Raw genomic sequence first — 24313 nt, forward strand, 5'->3', positions numbered from 1 at the left:
GCGCGGGGGAGGGCCAGTGACTCCCGAGGGGTCTTTCTGTGGCCTCTGTTCCCAGTTCAGCCACAAGGACTCTGAGGGTGGCTGCTTACTTGTGAACTTAGGAGACAGGATAAGAAACAACACCTAGGGCTTGACATCCACCTCCTGCTGAAGGAGACCATGTTACCCAGCTCCAGGAGGGCAGAGGGGAAGGTGGAGCGCCCCACATCACGTGTGTATGACCCGGCAGGAGAGACCCTGGAGAAGGGACCTCAGTGCTGAGTGGCAGGGAGATGAGAGTTGGGGGTTGGTGTGGGCTCTGGCCCGTTAGTTCTCTCCACCTGCTCGGCGCGGGACCGGGGTGAGCTCACGCTGCTCCCTGAGCTTCCCCGCAGGTTCTGGTTGGCGCTGCCTGTGCAGGGCAGCAGCTGGTGCCCCGTGAGCATCACCCTCCCAGGAGGCTCAGCACTCCCGTTCTCCATGAGGGCAGACGGAAGCTCCGAAAAGTTAACAGCGGGGCAGAAAGATTCACAAACCAGTTTGTCAGATTTCTAAACAGGGGAGGGATGGGAGATAATAGACTGGAATAAAGGAGGTGAGCTTCAAACAGGCAGAATTTCATGAGCTGGTGGGAGAGGAACATTCCAAGCAAAGGGAACAGAGCAAAGAAAAGGCTTCAGGAATAAATCACAACATGAGAAATATTTTGCCTGTTTGTCAAGTCACATAACCCGTGCTCTCTCTACATTTGCTTTGGCTACAACTCCATGGAATTCTTAATCTCTCTGAACTGTATTCCCCCCTCCGGCAGAATGGTGACTTACAGGGCACAGGGGTGTGTCAGTGTGGCATTGGCCACGAAGGTGCTGTGGGTGCTGAAGGCACTACAAGAGCAGGACAGCACTGGTAAATAGTGCAAGTTCCTGGGGACTAGCGAGGTAAAAGCAAGCATGTGAAAAAGACCCAGTGTGTGGAGAACTGTCAAGAAAGGGTGGGTGAAAAGCCTCTTCAGCCAGGTGAGTGACTGCATGAGAACCGGCCCACCTGAGAGGCAGGACGACGCCCAGTGCCGGTGCCCCTGGTCCTGGCTGGGCGCTTCTTTGCAGGACAGCTCCGCCCGCAGGTGCCCACAGGTTAGCACTGGGATGCGTTTCGGAGCTAGTCCCGGGACACGTGGTGGGCGATCCTAGGGCTTCGCCAGCCCGCCCTTCCTGTGTCCGAGGTCGTGTCCATCTCACACCTGCCCCGAGACTCCCCAGCCCCTTCCTCCCACTGACCAGGACCCATGGGACCCCACACTGCTGCCCCAGGGCACTTGGCCTCCACCAGGAAGGCTTTTTAATTTGTATTCATCTCCGTGCGCTTACTAAACTTAACTTTATTTCTGGAAGACTATTCAAAAATGGAAAAAGTAAAAATACAAAGTACCCCAAAATTTGAAGCTCCCAACACTATATGCAGAAGAATAGATTTCTAGAAATAAGTATATAAAATGGCATTTTAGTACACAGCTTCTTAAAAAGCAGAAGTGTTGAATTCAGATTTCATTGAATTTAACACAAGAAAAAGAAATGAAAAGGACTGGCAAATTTCAGATGCACTTTTGTTTTAGGCAGATGTCTTTGTATTTATTCTATTAAAAACATTACAAACATATGGAAAATAGAGTGAACAATAAAATGACCTTACTATCCACTTTTTCTTAATGCATTTATTTGTTGCTTTTTTATTTATTGATTGATTTTAGAGAGAGAGAGAAAGGTGGGGGAACATCAATCTATTGCTCCACTCATCCATGCAGTTGTCGGTTGCCTCCTGCATGTGCCCTGAGCAGAGGTCAAACCCGAAACCTTGGCATATCGGGACAATGCTCTAACCACCAAAGCTACCCAGCCAGGGCAACAGGTTGCTTCTTGTAGGTTCCCTCACCAGAGCTTGAACCCGAAACCTTGGTGTATTGGGAAGATGCTCAAGCCAACTGACCTACCTGGCCAGGATGTAGTGATATCAGATTTTTTTTTTCTTTATTGATATTAGAGAGACAGGGGAAGGGAGAGGGAGAGATAGAAACATCAATGAGAGAGAACATCGATTGGCCACCTCTTACATGCCCCCCACTGGAGATCAGGCCCACAACCTGGGCATGTGCCTTGACCCAAAATCAAATTGGTGACCTCTTAGTGCATGGGCTGATGCTCAACCACTGAACCACACCAGCTGGGCAGGATGTACTGATATCTTGACCATACCTTGTGAGAGACCCTAGACAGAACCACCTAGCTAAGCTGTTCCCAAGTTGTTGTTGTTTTTGAACTCATCTTTATTGTTGAATGTATTACAGATGTTTCCCCTTTTTTCCCTCATTGACCCCCTCATCCCCAATCCTGCCCCCCTCCTGCTTTCCCCACACTATTGTCTGTGTTTATTGGTTATCCATATATGCATAATAGTTCTTTGGTTTATCTCATCCCACCCTACCTCACCCCTTCCCTTTGAGGTTCATCCATCTAACAACCAATTAGAACTTCTTAATTTCTTCATTGTTTTCACCCATCCTCCAGCCCCCACCCATCTGATAAGCGACAAAAAGTTTTCTGTATCTATGAGTCTGTTTCTATTGTGCCTGCTCATTTTGTGTGTAGATTCAATTTTTGATAGATATGTATTAATTGCCATTTTATTGTTCATATTTTTGTTCTCCTTCAAGAAGACCCTTCAACATTTCATATAATGCTGGTTTGGTGGTGATGAACTCCTTTAGCTTTTCCTTGTCTGGGAAACTCTTTTTTTTTTTTCAAATCTTTATTGTTGGATGTAAAATGTATTACATATGTTCCACATTTTCCCCCCATTGACCTCCTCCTCCCAACTCCCACCCCCCTCCCACCTTTTCCCACACTATTGTCTGTGTCCATTGGTTATGCATATAAGTTCTTTGGTTTATTTCTTCCCATCCCCCCAACCCCTTTCCCTTTGAGGTTTGTCAGTCTAGCAATGAATTTGTGCTTCTTAATCCCTTCACCTTTTTCACCCATTCCCCCAACCCTCTTCCCAACTGGCAACCAACAAAATGTTCTCTGTATCTATGAGAATGTTTCTGTTCTACCTGTTCATTTTGTTCTTAGATTCCATTGTTGATAGATATGTATTCATTGCCATTTTGTTTGTTCATACATTTTATCTTTTTCTTCAAAAAGACCCTTCATCATTTCATATAACGGTTTGGTAGTGATGAACTCCTTTAACTTTTTCTTGTCTGGGAAAGTTTTTATATGTCCATCGATTCTAAATGACAGCTTTGCAGGATAGAGTAATCTTGGTTGTAGGTTCTTGGTTTTCATCACTCTGAATATTTCTTGCCACTCCCTTCTGGCCTGCAAAGTTTCTTTTGAGAAATAAGCTGACAGCCTAATGGGAACTCCCTTGTAGGTAACTAGCTGCCTTTCTCTTGCTGCTTTTAAGATTCTCTCTTTGTCTTGAACCTTTTGCATTTTGATGATGATGTGTCTTGGTGTGGGCCTCTTGGGGTTCATCTTGTTTTGGACTCTCTGTGCTTCCGGGACGTGTATGTCTGTTTCCTTCACCCAGTTAGGAAAGTTTTCTGCCATTATTGTTTCAAACAGGTTTTCGATTTCTTGCTCTCTCTCTTCTCCTTCTGGCACCCCCAAGATGTGAATGTTGGCATGCTTGAAGTTGTCCCAGAGGCTCCTTACAATATCCTCATTTTTTTGGATTCTTTTTTCTTTTTGCTGTTCTGATTGGGGATTTTTTGCTTCCTTATATACCAAATCGATGGTTTGCATCTTGGATTTACATACTCTATTATTGAAGCTGTGTAAATTATTCTTTATTTCAGTTAATGCCTCCTTCAATTCTAACTGTGTATCCATGATTTCTAACTGGTCCTTTTTTATGCTCTTGAGGCCCTCCCTAAGTTCACTGAGGTTCTCACTAAGTTCATTGAGCATCCTTATAAGCAGTATTTTGAACTCAGTATCTGTTAGGTTGCTTATCTCCCTTTCGCTTAGTTCTTTTATTGGGGTTTTGTTCTGTTCTTTCATTTGGGACCTGTTTCTTTGTCTCCTCATTTTGGCTGCCTCCCTGTGTTTGTTTCTGTGTATTACTTAACGAGAGGTATGGGGCTCACTGAGACCTGATGCTGCTCATTTGAAAGAATTTAGGAAAAACTTGAAACAGGATCCAAGACCGGCCAATCCTATGGTTAAGCAAGTGGCAACAGCTTGGGTGGGCCTGAAAGTTGTGTGGGGCGGGGCCTCAGGGAGTCACCAGGGCAGGGCTACCAGTGTGAGCCAGGTTGCTGGAGTCCCAGATATGGCAACTGTCTGCCGCCCCAGGGAAGGGCTCACCAAAGGAACAAAGGCCTCTGACAGCACGTTTGTCCTGGAGAAATCCCCCTCTCCAGCCCTCGCTCCAGTGCTAAACAGCTCAGTTCTTCCCTGTGCCTCTGGTGCCCCTCAAGCTGCCTCCTCTCCGAGCTTAGAGGGAGAGAGTCCGATAAGTCCGTGCGGGCCCTTTAAGGAGCTGCCTGGGGCTCCAGCCGCTTCAGCTTCCCTGAGCCTCAGTTTCCGCTGGTTTTTCCAGCCAGAAGTGATGGGGATTCTCTTCCTGGCACTGGAACCCTGAGCGGGGCACCTGGTGGGGGACGGGGACCCCTCGGTCCTCAGGAAGGACCTTCCCAGCCGCAGGAGCCTCCTGATCTTTATCCGCCACACGTGGGTGTGGGACCAGCCCGTTGCGCTGCTGCCGCCCCTCCTACCAGTCTGGATGTGGCTGCTGATTTAATTCCGTAGTCGTAGGACTTCCATTCAGCTTGATTTCAGGCGGTTTTGAATGATGGTTGTTCTGTAGTTTAGTTGTAACTTTGATGTGGTTGTGGGAGGACGCGATACCACGTTTACCTACCCGCCATCTTGACCGGAAGTAGCTGGGAAACTCTTGATATGCTCCTCGATTCTAAATGATAGCTTTTCTGGATAGAGTAGTCTTGGTTGTAGGTCATTACATTTCATCATCTTGACTATCTCTTGCCACTTCTTTCTGGCCTGCAAAGTTTCTTTTGAGAAATCAGCTGATAGTCTTATGTGAGCTTCCTTGTAGGTAACAGACTGCTTTTCTCTTGCTGCTTTTCAGATTCTCTTTGTAATTAACCTTTTGCATTTTGATGATGATGTGTCTTGGTGTGGACCTCTTTGGGTTCATCTTGTTTGGGACTCGGTGCTTCCTGGACTTGTACGTCTGTTTCCTTCACCAAGTTAGGGAATTTTTCTGTCATTATTATTTCAAATAGGTTTTCAATTTCTTGTTCTCTCTCTTCTCCTTCAGGCACCCCTATGATGCAAATGTTGGCACACTGGAAGTTGTCCCAGAGGCTCCTTACAGTATCCTCATTTTTTTGGATTCTTTTTTTCTTTCTGCTGCTGTGATTGGGTGTTTTTTTGCTTCCTCATATTCCAAATGGATGGTTTGCTTCTTGGCTTTACCTACGCTACTATTGATTCCCTGTAAATTATTCTTTATTTTAGTTAATGCATTCCCAGCCAAAATGTCCTCCTGATTTTTATCTGCCACAGGTGGGTGTGGGACCAGCCCATCTGCCTCTACTCTCCTACCAGTGTCAGTGTGGCTTCTTTAATTTGTAATTGTAGGCCTTCCATTCAGCTCAATTTCAGATGGTTCTGAATGATGGTGTTTCTGTAGTTTAGTTGTCATTTTGATGTGGTTGTGGGAGGACATGAGACTGCGTTTACCTATGCCGCCATCCTGACCGAACATCCTTACTGTCCACTTTTGTTTTTTTATAAAGTGCATTCATATTCATTTTTTATTTTTTTTAATTAATTTATTTTTGTTACAGATGTTTCTCCTTTTTCCCCCACTGATTCCCCTCTTCCCCTCCCTCCTTGCCCTGTCCCCAGCTTTGTTGTCCATGACTTTGTTCACGCATAAATGCATATAAGTTCTGTGGTTTATGTCTCCTCCACCACACCCTCTTCTGGGGATTGTCAGTCTGTACCCCACTTCCAAGTCTCTGGGACTACCCCATTCTTCAGAATGTTATGTTCATTATATTCCACAAATCAGTGAGATCATACGATACTTGTCTTCCTCTGTTTGGTATGTTTTGCTTAGGATGATACTTTCCAGGACCCTCCATGTCATCTCAAAGGATAAGAGATCTTTCTTTCTTACAGCTGCATAGTACTCCATTGTGTATATGTACCACAATTTTCATATCCACCCATCTATTAGGAACATTTGGGCTGTTTCCAGATTGTAGCTATTGTAAATAGTGCTGCTACAAACATGGGGGTACATATATTCTTTCAGATTGGTGTTTCAGGCTTCTTAGGGTATATTTCTAGAAGTGGGATCACTGGGTCAAATGGCAATTCAATTTTTAATTTTTGAGGTAACACCATATTGTTTTCCATGGTGGCTGCCCCAGTCTGCATTCCCACCAGCAGTGTACTAGAGTCCCCTTTTCTCCACACCCTCGCCAACACTTGTTGTTTGATGATTTGTTGATGGCAGCCATTCTGACAGGTGTGAGGTGATACCTCATTGTTGTGTTAATTTGCATCTCTCTGATGATTACTGATGTTGAGCATCTCTTCATATGTCTCTTAGCCATTTGTATGTCCTGTTTGGAGAGGTGTCTATTTAGTTCCTCTGCCCATTTTTTAATTGGGTTCTTTGTCTTCCTTTCATTGAGTTGTGTGAGCCCTCTATATATTTTGGAAATTAACCCCTTATCTGATATAGCATTGGCGATTATGCTCTCCCATACAGTGGGTTGCCTTTCCATTTTGGTGGTTGTTTCTTTTGCTGTGCAGAAGCTTTTGAGTTTGATGTAGTCCCATGTATTTATTTTCTCCTTTGTTTCTGTTGCCTTAGGAGATGTATCAGTAAAAATTCTGCTGCGTATGATGTCTGAAATTTTGTTGCCTACATTTTGTTCTAGGATTTTTATGGATTCATGAATCCCATTTAAGTCTTTTATTCATTTTGAGTTTATTCTTGTGAATGGTGTAAGTTGATGAGCTAGTTTCATTTTTTTTTCATGTAGCTGTTCAATTTTCCCAATACCTTTACTAAAAAGGCTGTCTTTACTCCACTGTGTGCTCTTGCCACCTTTGTCAAATATTAATTAAGCATATTGTCTTAGGTTTATTTCTGGGTTCTCTATTATGTTCCATTGATCTATCTGCCTGTTCTTGTGCAGTACCAGGCTGTTTTGATTACAGTGCCTTTGTAGTATAACCTGAAATCTGGTAATGTGATCCCTCCAACTTTGTTCTTCTTTTTCAAGATTGCTGTGGCTAGATGGCAGCAAGCAGAACCAGAGGGAGGGTGAGTGTGTGAGAGAGTGAGCTAGTGTGCAACAGAGTGTGAGTGGATGTGAAGGTGGACAACAAAACTCCTGCCGTGCATATATGTGGAAGAGAAGGTCCCTGTGCTCTGGACGAAACAGCCTGCTACTGTGGTAAGTGGCCCGTCAGGGTGCTTCTCCCTGCGCCTCGGGGAGGTACCACCATTTTGGAAGATCCTTGGTCTTCTCTAGGGGAGGCATTGGGAGCAGTTAGGGCCCAGCAACCTGAGCCCACCAGCACACCTGCCACCATCAGACCAGTGGACACTCTGTGTCAACACAGGCCAGTGCACAGTAGTGGAGTTCCCATGATGCTAGTCATGGACGCCGCGGACAATCCAGAGCTCAGCACCATGCCCCATAGTATCAGCATGATCAGAGTCCAGATATACCCACAGCAACAAGGCTGAGGAGCAGACATCCATCCCCAGGCAACAGAAGCACAGACCAGCAGCTGAGACTCATCCCCCAAAACAACAGCCAAAGCTGAACAGGAGCTGAGCCCCACAGGGCAGCAGCACTCCCCAGCCACCAGCTGTGGGACCTGGGGCTCCACAGAGGGTGGAGTGGTCCAGCAGCTCATAAGAGCTGTGGGAAGCCAGAGCCCTAGAGAGACTGGTTCAATCCAGCTGCCTGCCCATGGGAACTGCAGGGTGCAGGGTCACCAGAGAGACCTGTGCAACCCAGCAGGGACAGTGCCATCCAATTACCCACGGGACCTGCAAGGTGCTGAAGCACCAGAGAGACCTTTGTGACTCAGCAGCACAAAAGATAGGTATAGAGCCGGGTCCCCAAAGGGACTGTGCGATACAGTTACCCTTGGGACCTGCCAAATACCAGGGCAACAGAGAGGCCTGCATGACCAACTGCACCCAAGATAGTCATAGAGGATGTGAAAATGGAGGCAGAGTGAATAGAAGCTACACAGACAATCTCCCAGGACCAAACAGAAATTACAACTAAAATAAAGACAAATCCTTGAAAAAAGCAACAGAAAAGCAGCAGGAAAGGACCATATAAACAGAGACACTAGTAGGATCTGTAGAGGCATGAGAAGGTGGCAGGCTGGGAGCCCACAGACAGCAGCAGCCTTAGCTGTGAATAGTGCCCTTGAGGAATACAGACCAAGCCCGCTCCACAGCACAGAGACACAGGACAGAGCGCTAAAATAGTCACAGCCACTTACCTGGGGGCTCTGGCAGAGAGAGGGCAGACTAGGCTGGAAATCTGTGGGTACACCTGGTATTTGGAGGGTGCTCAGAGTTTTTGCTGAGTTGCACCCACAAAGAAATGGTGGCCAGTGTGCTCCTTCCCAGAGCTGTGGGGAAAAGCAGCAGCTCCCCTCACCCCCTTAGAGATTCAGCCTTTCCCAGGTGAGGCAAAGAAATGCAAATTGAGGCTCATAAACAACCAGCATCTATCCAATGCTATGGAAATCCTCTTATGCAGAATAGCAGGGCTACATTCCAAGGCCCTGAGTAACTGAGACTACTGGCCACCAGAAAAAAAACTAGATGATAACTGAACCTTTCCTGGGCTTGCAAATCTACCCAGGAAAGTAAGACTTGACAGTGACGTTTAACGTGGGCCCACCCAGGCTCATCCAAACACAGTAGAGGGAGCCACAAACAGCAGAACACCAACACCCACAGGGAAAATTTGGCAGGCTTCAGAACCCACTGAGATAGCCAAAATGGTGAAACAAAGAAACAAATCCCAAATGAAAGAACAAGAGAACTTGATTGAAGATGAAATAAATGAAATGCAGTTAAGCAAATTATCAGAGGTAGAGTTCAGAGCCATGATCTTGAGGAAGTTCAACAGCATGAGTAAGGACATCAGCACCATGAGCAAAGATATAGGAACATTGAAAACCAACCAAGTGGAAATAAAGAATGGCATAGGAGAAATTAAGAACACATTGGAAGGACTAACCAGCAGAGTAGAGGAGCTGAGGACAAGATCAGTGAATTAGAAGACAGGGTAGAAAAAATCAACCAATCAGAAAACCAAAGGAAAGAACAATGAAAAAAAAGGAAGACAGCTTAAGAGAACTGTGGGACAACTGAAAACATAATAATATTTGCATCATAGGAGTCCCCAATGAGGAAGAAAATGGGCAATGGTTAGAGAATATATTTGAAGAAATAGTGACAGGAAACTTTCCTAACTTGGTGAAGGAAGAAGGCATTCAAGTTCAAGAAGCACAGAGAGCCCCAAGTAAGAAGAACCCAAAAAGACCCACACCAAGACACATAGTAATTGAAATGCCAAAAATTAAAGACAGAGCATCCGAAAGGCAGAAAGAGATAAACAACAGATTACAAAGAACCCCCATAAGGCTCTCAGTTGACTTCTCTACAGAAACACTACAGGCCAGAAGGGAGTGGCATGAAGTAATCAAAGTTCATTTAAAAAGAAGATCAGTGGCATGAAAAACGAGAATCTTAATCCAAGACCAATCTATCCAGCAAGGCTATCATTCAAAATAGAAGGTCAAATGAAGAGCTATCCAGACAAAAAATGGCTAAGGGAATATATTAACATGAAACAGCACTGCAAGATATGCTAAAAGGACTGCTGTAATTAGTAGAAGAAATAGGAAGAAAAATATAACCACACTAAACAAAAATGGCAATAAATAAGTACATATCAATTATCACCTTAAATGTGAATGGTTTAAATGCTCCAATAAAAAGATACAGAGTAGATGATTGGATAAGAAAACATGACTCAGATATATGTTGTTTACAAGAGACCCTCCTCACAACTAAAGACACATAGCTTGAAAGTGAAGGGATGAAAAAAAATCTTTCAAGCAAACGAAAAGAAAAAAAAAACTGGGGTAGCAATACTCATATCTGATAAAGTAGATTTCAAAATAAAGACTATAACTAGAGACAAAAAAAAATGGCCACTACCTAATATTGAAAAGATCTATCCAACAGGAAGATATAAGCTTGGTAAACATATAGGAACCCAATATAGGAGCACCAACATGTATTAAAAATCTTTTGGAGGACTTCAAAGGAGAAATCAACAGCAGTACAATTATATCAAGGGACTTCAACACCCAGCTGACATCACTGGATAGATATTCTAGACAAAAAATTAACAACGAAACACAGACTCTAAATGAAGCGCTGTATCAAATAGATTTAATAGATATCTACAGAGAATTACGCCCCAAAACCACAGAATTCACATTCTTCTCATGTGCACATGGGACATTCCTCAGACTGTTATGTTCATTATATTCCACAAATAAGTGAGATCGTATGATGCTTCTTGAACTTGAATGCCTTCTTTCTTCACCAAGTTAGGAAAGTTTTCTGTCATTATTTCTTCAAACATATTCTCCAGCAGTTGCCCATTTTCTTCCTCATCGGGGACTCCTGTGATGCGAATGTTATTATGTTTTCAGTTGTCTCACAATTCTCTTAAGCTGTCTTCCTCTTTTTTCATTGTTTTTTCCTTTTGGTTTTCTGATTGTTTGATTTTTTTCTACCCTGTCTTCTAATTCGCTGATCCAGTCCTCAGCTCCTCTACTCTGCTGGTTAGTCCTTCCAATGTGTTCTTAATTTCTGCTATGTCATTCTTTATTTCCACTTGGTTGGTTTTCAGTGTTTCTATATCTTTACTCATGGTGCTGATGTCCTTACTCATGCTGTTGAGCTTCCTCAAGATCATGGCTCTGAACTCTACCTCTGATAATTTGCTTAACTGCATTTCATTTATTTCATCTTCAATCAAGTTCTCTTGTTCTTTCATTTGGGATTTGTTTCTTTGTTTCACCATTTTGGCTATCTCAGTGGGTTTTGAAGCCTGCCAAATTTTCCCTGTGGGTGTTGGTGTTCTGCTGTTTGTGGCTCCCTCTACTGTGTTTGGATGAGCCTGGGTGGGCCCATGTTAAACACCACTGTCAAGTCTTACTTTCCTGGGTAGATTTGCAATCCCAGGAAAGGTTCAGTTATCATCTAGTTTTTTTCTGGTGGCCAGTAGTCTCAGTTACTCAGGGCCTTGGAATGTAGCCCTGCTGTTCTGCATAAGAGGATTTCCATAGCATGGGATAGATGCTGGTTGTTAATGAGCCTCAATTTGCATTTCTTTGCCTCACCTGGGAAAGGCTGAATCTCTAAGGGGGTGAGGGGAGCTGCTGCTTTTCCCCACAGCTCTGGGAAGGAGCACACTGGCCACCATTTCTTTGTGGGTGCAACTCAGCAAAAACTCCAAATCCTGCGTGTCCCCACAGAGCTCCTGCCCAGTCTGCCCTCTTTTTACCAGTGCCACCAGGTGAGTGGCTGTGGCTATTTTAGTGCTCTGTCCTAGCTCTCTGCACTGTGGAGTGGGCGTGGTTTTCATTCCCCAAAGGCACTGTTCACAGCTAAGGCTGCTGCTGTCTGTGGGCTCCCAGCCCGTCCCCTTCCCGTACCTCCACAGATCCTTCCAGTGTCCCTCGTTGTATGGTCCTGTCCTGTTCCTTTTTTTTTTTTTTTTTTTTGATTCAGATAGTGGGAGGGAGGGAGAGAGAGAGAAACATCGATGTAAAAGGGACACATTGAGTGGTTGCCACCCACACGACCCAACCAGAGCCAGGGACAAATCGTAACTGAGGTACGTGTTCTTAGTGGGAACCGAACACGGGTCTCTCTGGACCGCAGGCCAATGCTCTAACCTCTGAGCAAAACCAGCCAGGGCTGTCCTGCTCCTTTTCTGTTGCTTTTTTCCGAGGATTTGTTTTTATTTTAGTTCTAATTCCCATTTGTTTCTGGGAGATCATCTGTGTAGCTTTCATTCACTCAGCCTCCATTCTCCATCCTCTACGCCCATCTTGTGTGCAGCTGGGTTGCACAGGCCTCTCTGGTGCCCCCACACCCTGCAGTTCCCATGGGTGGGCAGCTAGATGGCACCAGTCTCTCTAGGTCTCTGGCTTCACACTGCTCTTGTGAGCTGCTGGACTGCACAGGCCTCTGTGGAGCCCCAGGTCCCGCAGCTGGTGGCTGGGGAGTGCTGCTGCCCTATGGGGCTCAACTCCTGCTCGGCTTTGTCTGTAGTTTTTGGGGATGGGTCTCAGCTGCTGGTCTGTGCTTCTGTTGCCTGGGGATGGATATCTGCTCCTCAGCCTCTGTTGCTGGGGGTAAATCTGGACTCTGATCATGCTGATACTATGGGGGATGGTGCTGGGCTCTGGATTGTCTGCGGCTTCTATGACTAACACCTTGGGAGCTCCACTACTGTGCGCTGATTTGTGTTGACAGAGTGTCCACTGGTCTGGTGGTGGCAGGTGTGCTGGTGGGCTCAGGTTGCTGGGCCCTAGCCGCTCCCACTGCCTCCTCCCAGGGAAGACCCTTGGGACCTCCTGGAAGTGCAGGGAGAAGCTCCCTGAAGGGCCTCTCTCCGGGGTAGCCGGCTGCTCCATCCAGAGCACAGGAACCTTCTGCTCAGCGTCTCTGCACTGCTCGGCTTTGGTCGTCCACCTTCACGCCCCTCACACTCTCTCACGCACTAGCTCAGTCTCTCCCACACTCACCCTCCCTTCCACCATCTTCATGTTTCCTTACTGTCCACTTCTGAGAAATCTGAACATGTGCCTGGAGCAGAAACTCTCTTTTCTCTGTTTTCTAAGGGACATTTTTAGGTAAAAGGAATTCATTCGTGGAGGTATGCCTACAGGCCGAATTTCCCAACTGGTCAAATTCTGTCCCTTGGTGCTGGACACTGGGCACTGGACATCCCTGTCCACCGCAGTCAAACCAGAGTTGGCAAGTACCAGGCTCCCTACCACTTTCTGTTCCTTGTCTTGTGTGCTCCTAGTTACCTAGAAGGTGCATCCTCCCATTACCCCTGTTCGGGGAAGTGGGCACACCTTGTTCAGCAGTAAGTGTCAGAGCTGGGTGCAAACTCAGGTCTGTCTGACGTCTAAGCCTGAGTCCTGGAGAGAACTCTAAGAGGGAGTTGAGCTCTGGCCAGCGTGGCTCAGTTGTTAGAGTATTGGCCTGCAGACCCAAGGGTCTCAGGTTTGGTTTTGGTCAAGGGGCACGTACCTGGGTTGCAGATTTGGTTCCTGCCCCCAGTTGGGGTCGTGTGCAAGGCAACCAATGGACATGCTTTTCTCTCTCTCTCCCTCCCTCTTTTTCATTCCCTATAAAGATAATGGAAAAATATCCTTGAGTGAGGATTAACCAAAATAATACATACATACATACATACATACGACATAAATCAATAAGTGGGGGTTGAGCTGCATGTGAGCTGTCCAGTGCTTAGCTGGTAAGGAGTAAAGCTCTGGGTGCAAGGGTTTGACAGCAGCTGGTGACCTCAGTGCTCCGTTATCCCAGGCAAAGCAAGAAGACGCTTGTCTCCCTGGCCTTCCTGAGGGGAGCTGGTTTGGGAATCCTGTCCTCACCCCACCTTTGCAGGAAGTGGGAGGGAACCTGAGCAAGGCTGGACCACCCTCGCTGATGCTTCCGGAATTGCAGCTCTCGTGGTGAACCACACTGGGACCAAGTGAGCAAAACCCATTGAGTGTGAGTCTCAGATAGTAGCTACTGAGTGAGGGTATCTGATGAAGCTGGAACTTTAGGAATAATTTAGTTTTTACAGTAATAACTGAGGTTAAAAGGAAACAGTAAGTAGGTGCCTCGAGAGTTGGATCTGAAGGCCAGCCTGTGGGGCCAGCCGCCCCAGTGAAACAGCTGGTGAGCCGGCCATCCTGACACTGTGTATGCTGGAACCACTGCACCTGCCACCTCCAGCTGCAGCCCACCTCCGTCAGCCCTGCGTGACCCTCGGGGCAGCAAAGGACCATAGACGAATCGCACCCATTGAGGGTGCAGACCGGAGACAGAAGTCACACCAGTATGGTGAACAGGAAACATCTAGCATGAAGGTGTATGAACTGGTGCAAGGGGTTCACTGCTGAGAAGAGGTCATGGGCTCGGATGGGTGCAACACAATGAAACTACAAGCACATGCTGCTTGGAGGGAGGAGGAGCTTTACAAAGAAGCAAATGCTCTGGATCTTTGGACACAGTCCCATTTATTTGCAGATTGGTACCCCCAGGTCACAAGTAGATTTATGTAAATTATGTCCTTGAGATGGCATTACTGCAAACCATACCCCTAGCTTTGCCTCTTGCTTTTTAAGGGAAGAACCTTTGAAGCCAAAAGAAAACAAACCGTTATTCACATGCAAATGAAGCCCTCAAAGCACCTGGGTGGGCCAGGTCTCCGAGAATGCATTAACACAAGGTTACAAACCATCTGTCTTCCAACCCCCCAACCCCACACTGAAGACCACAAAGCTGAGGGACAGTTTCAAGGAGGAGCAAACTGGGCTGGACTCAGACCTCGGGAAGAGGGCAGGCACTGGTTTTCAGGGCCACCTCTGCTCTGCATCAGAGCCAAGGCTGGTGAGCAGGGAGCTTTTTGGGGTGTCACACACACCACTAGCAGCCACACTGTGGACCCAGATGGGCAAACACCCAGAACTAGGAGAGAAATCTTCCCTTCTTCAGTGTCCTTCCAGAACCTTCAGTGACAAATCTAACAGAAGAAAACTATTCATAGGGTCCAGCTCCAGTATCACAAAGCAGGACAGAAAAAGGTGGGTTTGGAGTTGAGAAGCAATGAATGGACACCTAGCTGCAGCCCTGTTGCCAGTGGCCCCAAAATGGAAGAGACCCAGAGGATGGTCAGGGCCAGGCAGGCTGAGGGTGCACACACTGTGAAAGTGTTAGCACACTGGAGAAACTACGGCGATCTGGTGATGATGAGACGAGATGCGGTGAGATGACCCCTTGCGACGTTGATGACCTTGCCTCTGATGACTGATGACGGTGTTGTCACCTTCTTTGTCTACAAAGACAATAACTCCAACCCAACCTTTATCCACACGTCCATGATCAACAAACCTCGCAAAAACTGCATCTCAGATGAAGATTAAGGAAATTATCGTACACAGAAAAAATTTCAAGAGATGATGATATGAATATTGGATATGTTCCAAATCCAAGATGCAGGATTAGAACAGCAATCAAAGTAAAAAAATCACATTGCTGGAGACACACACACACACTGGATGGTTATTAAAACTTAAGTGGTAAGATGTCCTACAAATGGTGACTACAAAGAAAAGAAAAATTGATCTAGAATGTCTATCTTTCCAAGAGAAATGGACAAATGATTATTTTTTTGTTGAAGTCAAAGGCAAACCCAGTTTGTAGCAATATATTAGCAGTAATTTAAAAAGCCAATATATAAAGTACTCATACAACTCAACAAAAGGAAGACAAAGAACCCAATTAAGAAAAGGGCAGAGGACCTAAATAGATACCTCTCCAAACAGGACATACAAATGGCCAAAAGACATATGAAAAAGTGCTCAAAGTCACTAATCATCAGAGATGCAAATTAAAACAACAATGAGGTATCACCTCACACCTGTCAGAATGGCCGCCATCAACAAATCAACAAACAATAAGTGCTGGCGAGGGTGTGGAGAAAAGGGAACTCTAGTACACTGCTGGTGGGAATGCAGACTGGTGCAGCCACTATGAAAAATAATATGTTTTCTAAAAATTAAAAATTGAATTGCCATTTGACCCAGTGATCCCACTTATAGGAATATATCCTAAGAAGCCTGAAACACCAATCAGAAAGAATATGTGTACCCCCATGTTCATAGCAGCATTATTTACAACAGCTAAGATCTGGAAACAGCCCAAGTGTCCATCAGTAGACAAATGGATAAAAAAAAAAGCTGTGGTACATATACACAACGGAGGACTATGCAGCTATAAGAAAGAAAGATCTCTTATTCTTTGAGACAACATGCATGGACCTGGAGAGTAATATGCTAAGCGAAATAAGCCAAACAGAGAAAGACAAATATCACATGACCTCACTTATTTGTGGAAGATAATGAACAAGGTGGGCTGATGAATAAAATAGACCCAGAGACACAGAATGGAGTATGGTTCAGACTGACAGACCTCAGAGGAGGGGGACGGGAGAGAGGGATGAGATAAACCAAAGAACGTATATGCATGTATGCATCACCAATGGACATAGACAACAATGCTTGGTGGGCAGCAGGATAGGGAGGAGGAGGACTACTGAGGAGGGTGCCTTGGGCGGAGGTGGGGGAGGAGAAACATTTGTAACAAAAGTAAATTAATTTTAAAAAGCCAATCTGGAGCATCATGACAGCTCAAAACATGCAAAACTCCATGCATTGGGAGGCCAAATGCATCTGGATACAATGCTCTTCAGCGGAGGTTGGAATCACAACAAGCCGCTTCCAGTAGGCCTCGCTGTGACAGAGACAACGTCACTCAGACGAGTTGTGTAGTGAGCGAGCTCATCACAAAGAGGCTGAGCCTTGTGCAGAGGGAGAGGGTGAGAGTGGGTGGTGGCTGCTGCGGGCTGTTAGCACCAGACAGTAACATTGTTTCAGAGGGTTTGTTTGTCTGGAGAACCGACTCCGATCGGATTCCTGACTTAGTAGAAGGTACTGCAAACACACTGAAGGACTCTGCCGGTTTCCAGTTTTTCTCTCTGGCATGTGATGAGACAGTGGACATGACGAACACGGCCCAACTGGCCATTTTCGTTCGTGGGATAACTGCAGAGTTCCACACGCGAGAGGAACTGCTGTCCCTGGAAGCCGCACATAGCACTACAGGAGTGAGGACTTGTCTGAGAGACGTGTTTTATCAATGAAAAAACTAGAGCTAACAATTGAAAAGTTAAGTGGCCTTACTACAGATGGAGCTCCAGCCATGGTTGGTTCGCAAAAAGGGTTCATCGCATTTGTCAAAAAAGAACTGAGTCATCTCAGTCTTGATCCAAGTGATTTAATTCTATGCCACTGCATCCTACTCCAAGAAAGTCTCCGTGCACAGTTGTTGCGGCTCAATGAAGCGATGTCAAAAGTAGTGTCATGCATACAGTTTGTCAAAACAGAGGGTTTAACAGCTGCAGTTTAAGGAGTTACTGAATGACCTTGACTCTGAGCATAGTGATCTTGTTTATCACTGGGAAGTGTGGTGGCTGAGTCGTGGGAACATGCTCATGAGGTTTTACGAACTATAGGATGAAGTCAAGCAGTCCATGGAGTTGAAGGGAAAACCTTTCGGGGAACTCAACGATAGCAAGCGGCTGTGTGATTTAGCGTTCACAGTGGACATCACCAGTCCCTCTCAGAGCTGAACATCAAGCTGCAGGGCCCCAGCCAGCTTCTCAGCTCCCTGATTTCAAATGTGAAATCATTTGAAGGTAAATTAAGGCTGTGGAAAGTGCAACTCAAAAGAAGTAACATGGAGCATTTCCCCATTCTGTATGGACAAAAGCCTCTATGACACTTGAATATGCTGGTAAACATGAGAAAATAATTGAGGCATTTGATGAAAGATTCAAGGACATGAAAGTAAACAAATGGAAGTGAAATCTTTGCTACACCTTCAGTGTGGAAGCAGCTGATGCGCCTGCTAACCTGCAACACGACATCATTCAGCTGCCAAGTGATGCTGAGCTGAGAGCTGGTCCAACCTCCTCCCGCTGCTTGGGTCCTATAAACGTTCCATAAGCCAAGAGGAGTTTCCCACTTGGAGGAGACAGGCACTGAAATATGCACCGGTGTTCGGAACAGCTTACTGCTGTGAGCAGTTCTTTCCAAAACTTACCATCTCAGGGTCGACTTCACTCCAGACGGACGGACGGACGCACACCTGGAACAGCAGTTGCGAGTAGCAGCAGCATCAGTCCCAGCTGACATCACAGCCTCGCCACAGACGGCAGTTCCAGCCCTCACCTCAGGGGTGAGTTCATTCAATGTCTGACCAAGTACAGCAGGCTAACTTTTAAGTTGATAATTTTGTATGGCCTTCAAATGATGTTATAAATATCCAAATGGCTCTTGGCAGAAAAAAGATACCCCACCTCTGGGTTAGAGTGTTGGCCTGAAGACTGAAGGGTCATGGGTTCAATTTCCGGTCAAGGGCAAGTACCTGGGTTTCAAGTTCAATCCCTGGCCAGATGGCTCTGGTTGGGGTCGTTTGGGAGGCAACCAATCCATGTGTATCTCTCACATAGCTGTTTCTCTCTCTCTCTCTCTCTCTCTCTCTCTCTCTCTCTCTTTCCCTCCCTCTCTTCCACTCTATCTAAAAGTCAGTGGAAAAATATCCTCAGGTGAGGATTAGCAACAAAAAAAGAATGGACAACTGGAAACAACAACAGGATATGAAGAAATGGTAATTCTCATGCTCTGTTGGTGGGAATGGGTAATTGAGCAGCTGCTATGGAAAATAATAGTATGTGGTTCCTCAAAAAATTGAAAATAGAACTAGCCTATGATCCAGCAATTTTGTTTCTGGGTATGTACCCCAAAGAATCAAAAACAGGGACTCAGGCATCTGTACTCATGTCCATAATAGTATTATTTACAAGAGCCAAAAGGTGAAAACAGCAAATGTCCATGGACAGATGAATGCAAAACAAAATGTGGTCTACACAGACAATGGAATATTATTCAAGCTCTAAAGGGAAGGGGATTCTGACACATGCTGCAGATTGATGAACCTTGAGACATTATGCTGAATGAGATAAGCCAGTCACAAAAAGACAAACACTGTGTGACTCTCTTCACATGAGGAACCCAGGCTAGCCAAGTTCACAGAGACAGGAAGCAGATGGTGGTTGCCAGAGCTGGGAGGATGGAGAGTTGGTGTTTGGTGGGCAGAGTGTCCATTGGGAGATGGATAGTGTGATGGTTGCACAGCAACGTGAACGTGCCTAATCCCACAGAACTGGGCACTTGAAAATGGCAAGTTTTATATTATGTATATTTTATCACAACTTTCAACAGAGAACTACGTGCATCACCTTAAATGGGCTGTCTTGGCAAGTCCTCTGTCCCTGGGAAGGCTCGCAGAGCCTGGGTGAGCATCTCTCCAGGAGCAGTCTAGCCAGGGGCTCTCATGGCTCTGGCCACAAGCTCTGCTGAAGGGACTAAGGGCAGATTTCCTCCTGCCCAAAGAGCTCAGCTTCCACCAGGAGAGGCAGCTGGGCCTCCCCAATAGCTCGTGCTGCATCCTGACACCAGGGCCCCCAGGGAGGAGCTGCCTCAGGGGCTGGAGATGCATCCATTGGCACAGGCCCCAGGAGTGAATTTATCTGCTTTGGGCTTCAGGCCCCAGCCCAGGCCCTAAAAGTCACCAAGCCACCTGTTTGCATCCATCATGGTGCCCATCCCTGGCAGGACCAGGCCTCAGGGTCAGTCCCACTGGAGGGCACCGGTCTCAGCCAGTGACTAGGACTCTGGCCCAGCCACACAGCATCCTGCAGCCAGCTGATCTCCAGCGCTCCCTCACAGCGGCCAGGGCCCAGCAAGGGGAGAGTCAGTGTGGTCTCAGCGATGCATGGAAATCTGGAAATCTACACTTTGAACTGCAGCGGATATGCAGATGGGAGAAGAGAAACCAGAAGTGAGCCCTGCCCCAGCTCCCTGGCAAGTTGAAAAGCTCAGTGGTCAGTGAGAACCCTGACCTGTGTTCAGGCCACCCTTCCTCCCTGAATCCCCAGGAGAAAATGTTTTTGCAAACAATGAACTGAACTTCTCACCTGTCCTTATTCTCACTTAAAAAAATTTTGTTTTTCCTCTACTGATTCTTAGAGAGAGAGAGAGGAAGGGAGAGGGAGAGAGAGATAGAAACATCAATTGGCCGCCTCCTGCACACCCTTCACTGGGGATCGGGCCCACAGCCTGGGCATGTGCCCTGACCCGGAATCCAACCGGCGACCTCCTAGTGCATGGGTCGATGCTCAACCATCGAGCCACACCAGCCGGGCTGTCCTTATTCTTCAAGACTCAATTTCTTTTCTTTTTTTATTTGTTTGTTTACTTTAAATACTTTTTTATTTTTCAATTACAGTTTTGAAGCCACTTCTCTGAAAGGTCACTCTGGACTCCCCAGGTGTGATCAGGTGCCGTCCTGTGTGTCCTCGGGGGGCTTTGCCCATCTCAGGTCCCACTGTGGTCCCTTCCCAACCAGGACTCCCGGCACTAGCACAGTGTCCGACATGCAGTAGCCCCAACACATGCTTGCTGAAAACATGGAGGCATGTATGAAAATGAGCACAGTACAAGCATCATTTTTAGCTAAAAGTCCATATATATATATATTGTGTGTGTCTGTTTGACTCAGTGTGACACCTAGTGGTGACCAATCTCCATTGTGGAACCAACAAAATCAGAGTAACTCCAAGGGCATGTCCTTATGTTCCAGCAAAAGCCTTTTCAGTGCCAGCCGTGAGCCAGGGACCACGTATGTGGGTGCAGGGGACCCGATGACTTGGTCAGCATTGATGCCTGGGGGCATTAGGCCGGAAGCATCCACAGGGCTCTCCGTCCGGAGATGGAAGGACGCAAGTTCTGGTCAGCGCGGGGCAGCGCCGCTGAGGGCCGCGGGAACTGCTGCGGAACCACCGCCGCCGTCCTGCTCGTCCTTGCCGCTAAGGAAACTTGGACTCCAGTTGTATTTCTTGCTTCAGCCAACACTCCTGGCAAGTCCACCCCTAAAACCGCCCTGGCTTCCTATTCTCCCCTCTGCGAAGGGTGCTGGAGAGGAGGACCCAGCCTGCCTCCTGCCCTTCGCTCCAGCACCCCCGCCCGCGGCCTCTCCAGCCCCCCCTCCCCGCGGCCTCTCCAGCCCCCCCCCGCGGCCTCTCCAGCCCCCCCTCCACGCGGCCTCTCCAGCCCCCCCTCCCCGCGGCCTTTCCAGCCCCCCCCCACGCGGCCTTTCCAGCCCCCCCCACGCGGCCTCTCCAGCCCCCCCTCCCCGCGGCCTCTCCAGCCCCCCCACGCGACCTCTCCAGCCCCCCCTCCCCGCGGCCTCTCCAGCCCCCCCACGCGACCTCTCCAGCCCCCCCTCCCCGCGGCCTCTCCAGCCCCCCCCCACGCGGCCTCTCCAGCCCCTCCTCCACGCGGCCTCTCCAGCCCCCCCACGCGGCCTCTCCAGCCCCCCCCCCCCCCCCGCCTCTCCAGCCCCCCCCCCCTCCCCGCGGCCTCTCCAGCGAGGCGCCAACAAATCAATCCAACCTGGAGAGCCACTCGGGAAGAAAAATCAGGGCTGGGTCTCTTATACTAAAATTTTAACAATAGAACAAAATGAAAATACTAAAATACCAGGAAAAAACACAGGTAGCTTAAAAAATATATATGTGCAACCAGATATTATAAAGGAAAGCACTGAAACATTTAACATTGTATTGTTTCTATGTGGCAAAAGTGAAATAAAACAAAAATAAACAACTTCAAAACAAAGGTAACTGAGAAAAAATACAAGTAAACACATAAAATGCTAGTACTCTTAATATGCAACAAATAATTACAAATTTAAAAAAACAGTATTACCTAAATAAATATAAAGAACAGGTAATTTTTCAGTCATACAATTGGCCAGTTATGCCCTGGCCGGTTTGGCTCAGTGGTTAGAGCATCAGCCTGCAGTTCTGAGAGACCAGGGTTCAGTTCCCGCTAAGGATACCTCGGTTCTCGAACGCCTCGGTTTTCGACCAAATCGGGATTCGAGAAACTTTTGTCTCGGAATCCGAACAAATATTTGGAACTCGAACTTCCGAGATGAGCCGAGTTGAGCCGAATGGTGTTCATTCGGCCCAGAGCGCCTTGCTTGCGTCATCAGTGTGAGTGCAGAGAGAGAGTCACGCTTTGTGGAGTCACGCTTTCCTATTGGGTTTCATTGCTTCGGTTCTCGAACAATTCGGTTCTCGACCGTCCTCCTGGAACGAATTATGTTCGAGAACTGAGGTATCACTGTACCTCAGTTGCAGTTTGTCCCCAGCCCTGGTTGGGTTGCGCAGGTGGCAACTACTCGATGTGTCCCTTTCATGTTGATGTTTCTCTCTCTCTCTCTCTCTCTCTGTTTCTCTCTCTCCTTTCCACTCTATCTGAACAAAAAATAAAAAAATGTCCTCGGGTAAGGATAAAAAAAAAGAAAACAAAACAAATGGCCAGTTATCTGAAAAGTAAAGCAAAACCACTGGCTTGACTGATGCTGACAAAGGTGTTTGTGGGGGCTGAGCTGGTGTGTTTGTGGGGGCTGAGTTGGTGTGTTTGTGGGGGCTGAGCTGGTGTTTGTGGGGGCTGAGCTGGTGTTTGTGGGGGGTGAGCTAGTACATTTTCAGGGGGGAATTTAGAATTGAAATCTCAACACAGTAAATTTATACATCTTTTACTCAGCAACCCCACTTCTAGGAATATACATTAAGAAAATAATTGGCCAACTGCATAAGGATGAATGTGTGACGTTCATTAAAGCATAGTAGACATATATAAACTCAAAGTCATTTGTCTTTCAATAATGTAAAAGAATAATCTTTATCTATGGGCCAAATTTTTCCTGGCTTATTATGACACCTAGTGTCATTATTAAATAAATTATGGTGTATGGATCCTTTGGAATGCATTTCCCATTACACATGATAATGCAACTGTATATTACCATAAAAATAGGTCTAGAGTATATTTAACAGCAATAAAAAGAACTATCTCTAAATCCACGAAAAGATTATAACTTGAAAGTATATTCATCAAAATATTAACAGTACTTTGTGTGCGGTTGGATTTAGGATATTTTATTTTCTTTGTATATTTTTTTAAAAGTTATATGGCAAGAATGTATTGCTTTAAAATCAGAAAAACAGCCCTGGCCGGTTTGGCTCAGTGATTAGAGCTCTGGCCCGCAGTACAGAGAGACCCGGGCTCGGTTCCCGTTAAGGGTACGTACCTCGGTTACAGTTTGTCCCCAGCCTGCTTGGGTTGTGTGGGTGGCGGCCACTCGATGTGTCCCTTTCACGTCCATGTTTCTCTCTCTCGCTTCCTCTCTCTCCTGCTCTATCTCAACAAAAATGGTGAGGATAAAAATTTTTTAAAAAATCAGAAACACCAGCTACACACACACACACTAAGCCCTGTCTTTTAATTATGTCCAATCCAGTTACTACACTGGCCTGCTAAGGCAGGAGATATATAAATATACAGAAACATATAGGTGTATAGATTAACAGATACACAGAAACACTGCCTTGTGAGAACACTGGAAAAGCTACATTCTGAGATGCAGAGGGACCTGTATGGTTCCTCTTTTCCTTTGGAGTGTCACGGCCCTCTCAAATAGCCCTGGTAGGAAGGATACCAAGAATAATCCATAACAACATACACTATAAAAATTCAAAGCACAAAAGCAGCCTTCAGTTGAGGCTTTGGGTTTTCGTGTCACAGGCTCCATAGAGTTTCTCTGCTTAGAATAGACTCTTCCCGAAGCTCACACTTACAGTAAATGTAATTACACCTTAATGACATTCATCTCATTCTGTCACTGTTTTCATAGCTCCTATTTCTAACCAGCACCATGGGAACATTTGATTCACTGATGAGTTTTCAGGCCAGGAGCCTGGCTTTTAAAACAACAGTACCCTTAATTCTATCACTGCTTTTAAAATGAAATAACAGCCTGTAATTAAAGCCATGGAGCACACCAACCTCAGTGGGCTAAGAATAGTAGCTCAGGACCAAGGTCAGGAAACAGGACGCATCAGCCCTGGTGCTGGAAGGCAGGAGATGGAGAACCAGGGTCAGATCCTGGCTTTGTGGCCTTGCCAGTCACTTCAAAGTCCTGCACCACAGTCCCTGTGGGAAGTGGCACTGGTTATTAGAGTCTTTTAGTGAGGCCCACCTGGTGGGGGTGACCAGACTCAACCCAGGGCTCTGCTCCTCTGGAAGAACCCCGGAGTGGAGCTCTGGCCGCTCGAGCAGTGCACACGGTCTCCCAAAGCACACGGGCTGTTGGGGCTCTCCCGTCCCTTCAGAGACCATGGAGAGATGGAGCCCACATCTTCTGGCCTGAATCTTGTCCTGCGGGCACA

This window comes from Molossus molossus, unplaced genomic scaffold, assembly GCF_014108415.1.
Source record: "Molossus molossus isolate mMolMol1 unplaced genomic scaffold, mMolMol1.p scaffold_m16_p_15, whole genome shotgun sequence".
Lineage (NCBI taxonomy): Eukaryota > Metazoa > Chordata > Mammalia > Chiroptera > Molossidae > Molossus > Molossus molossus.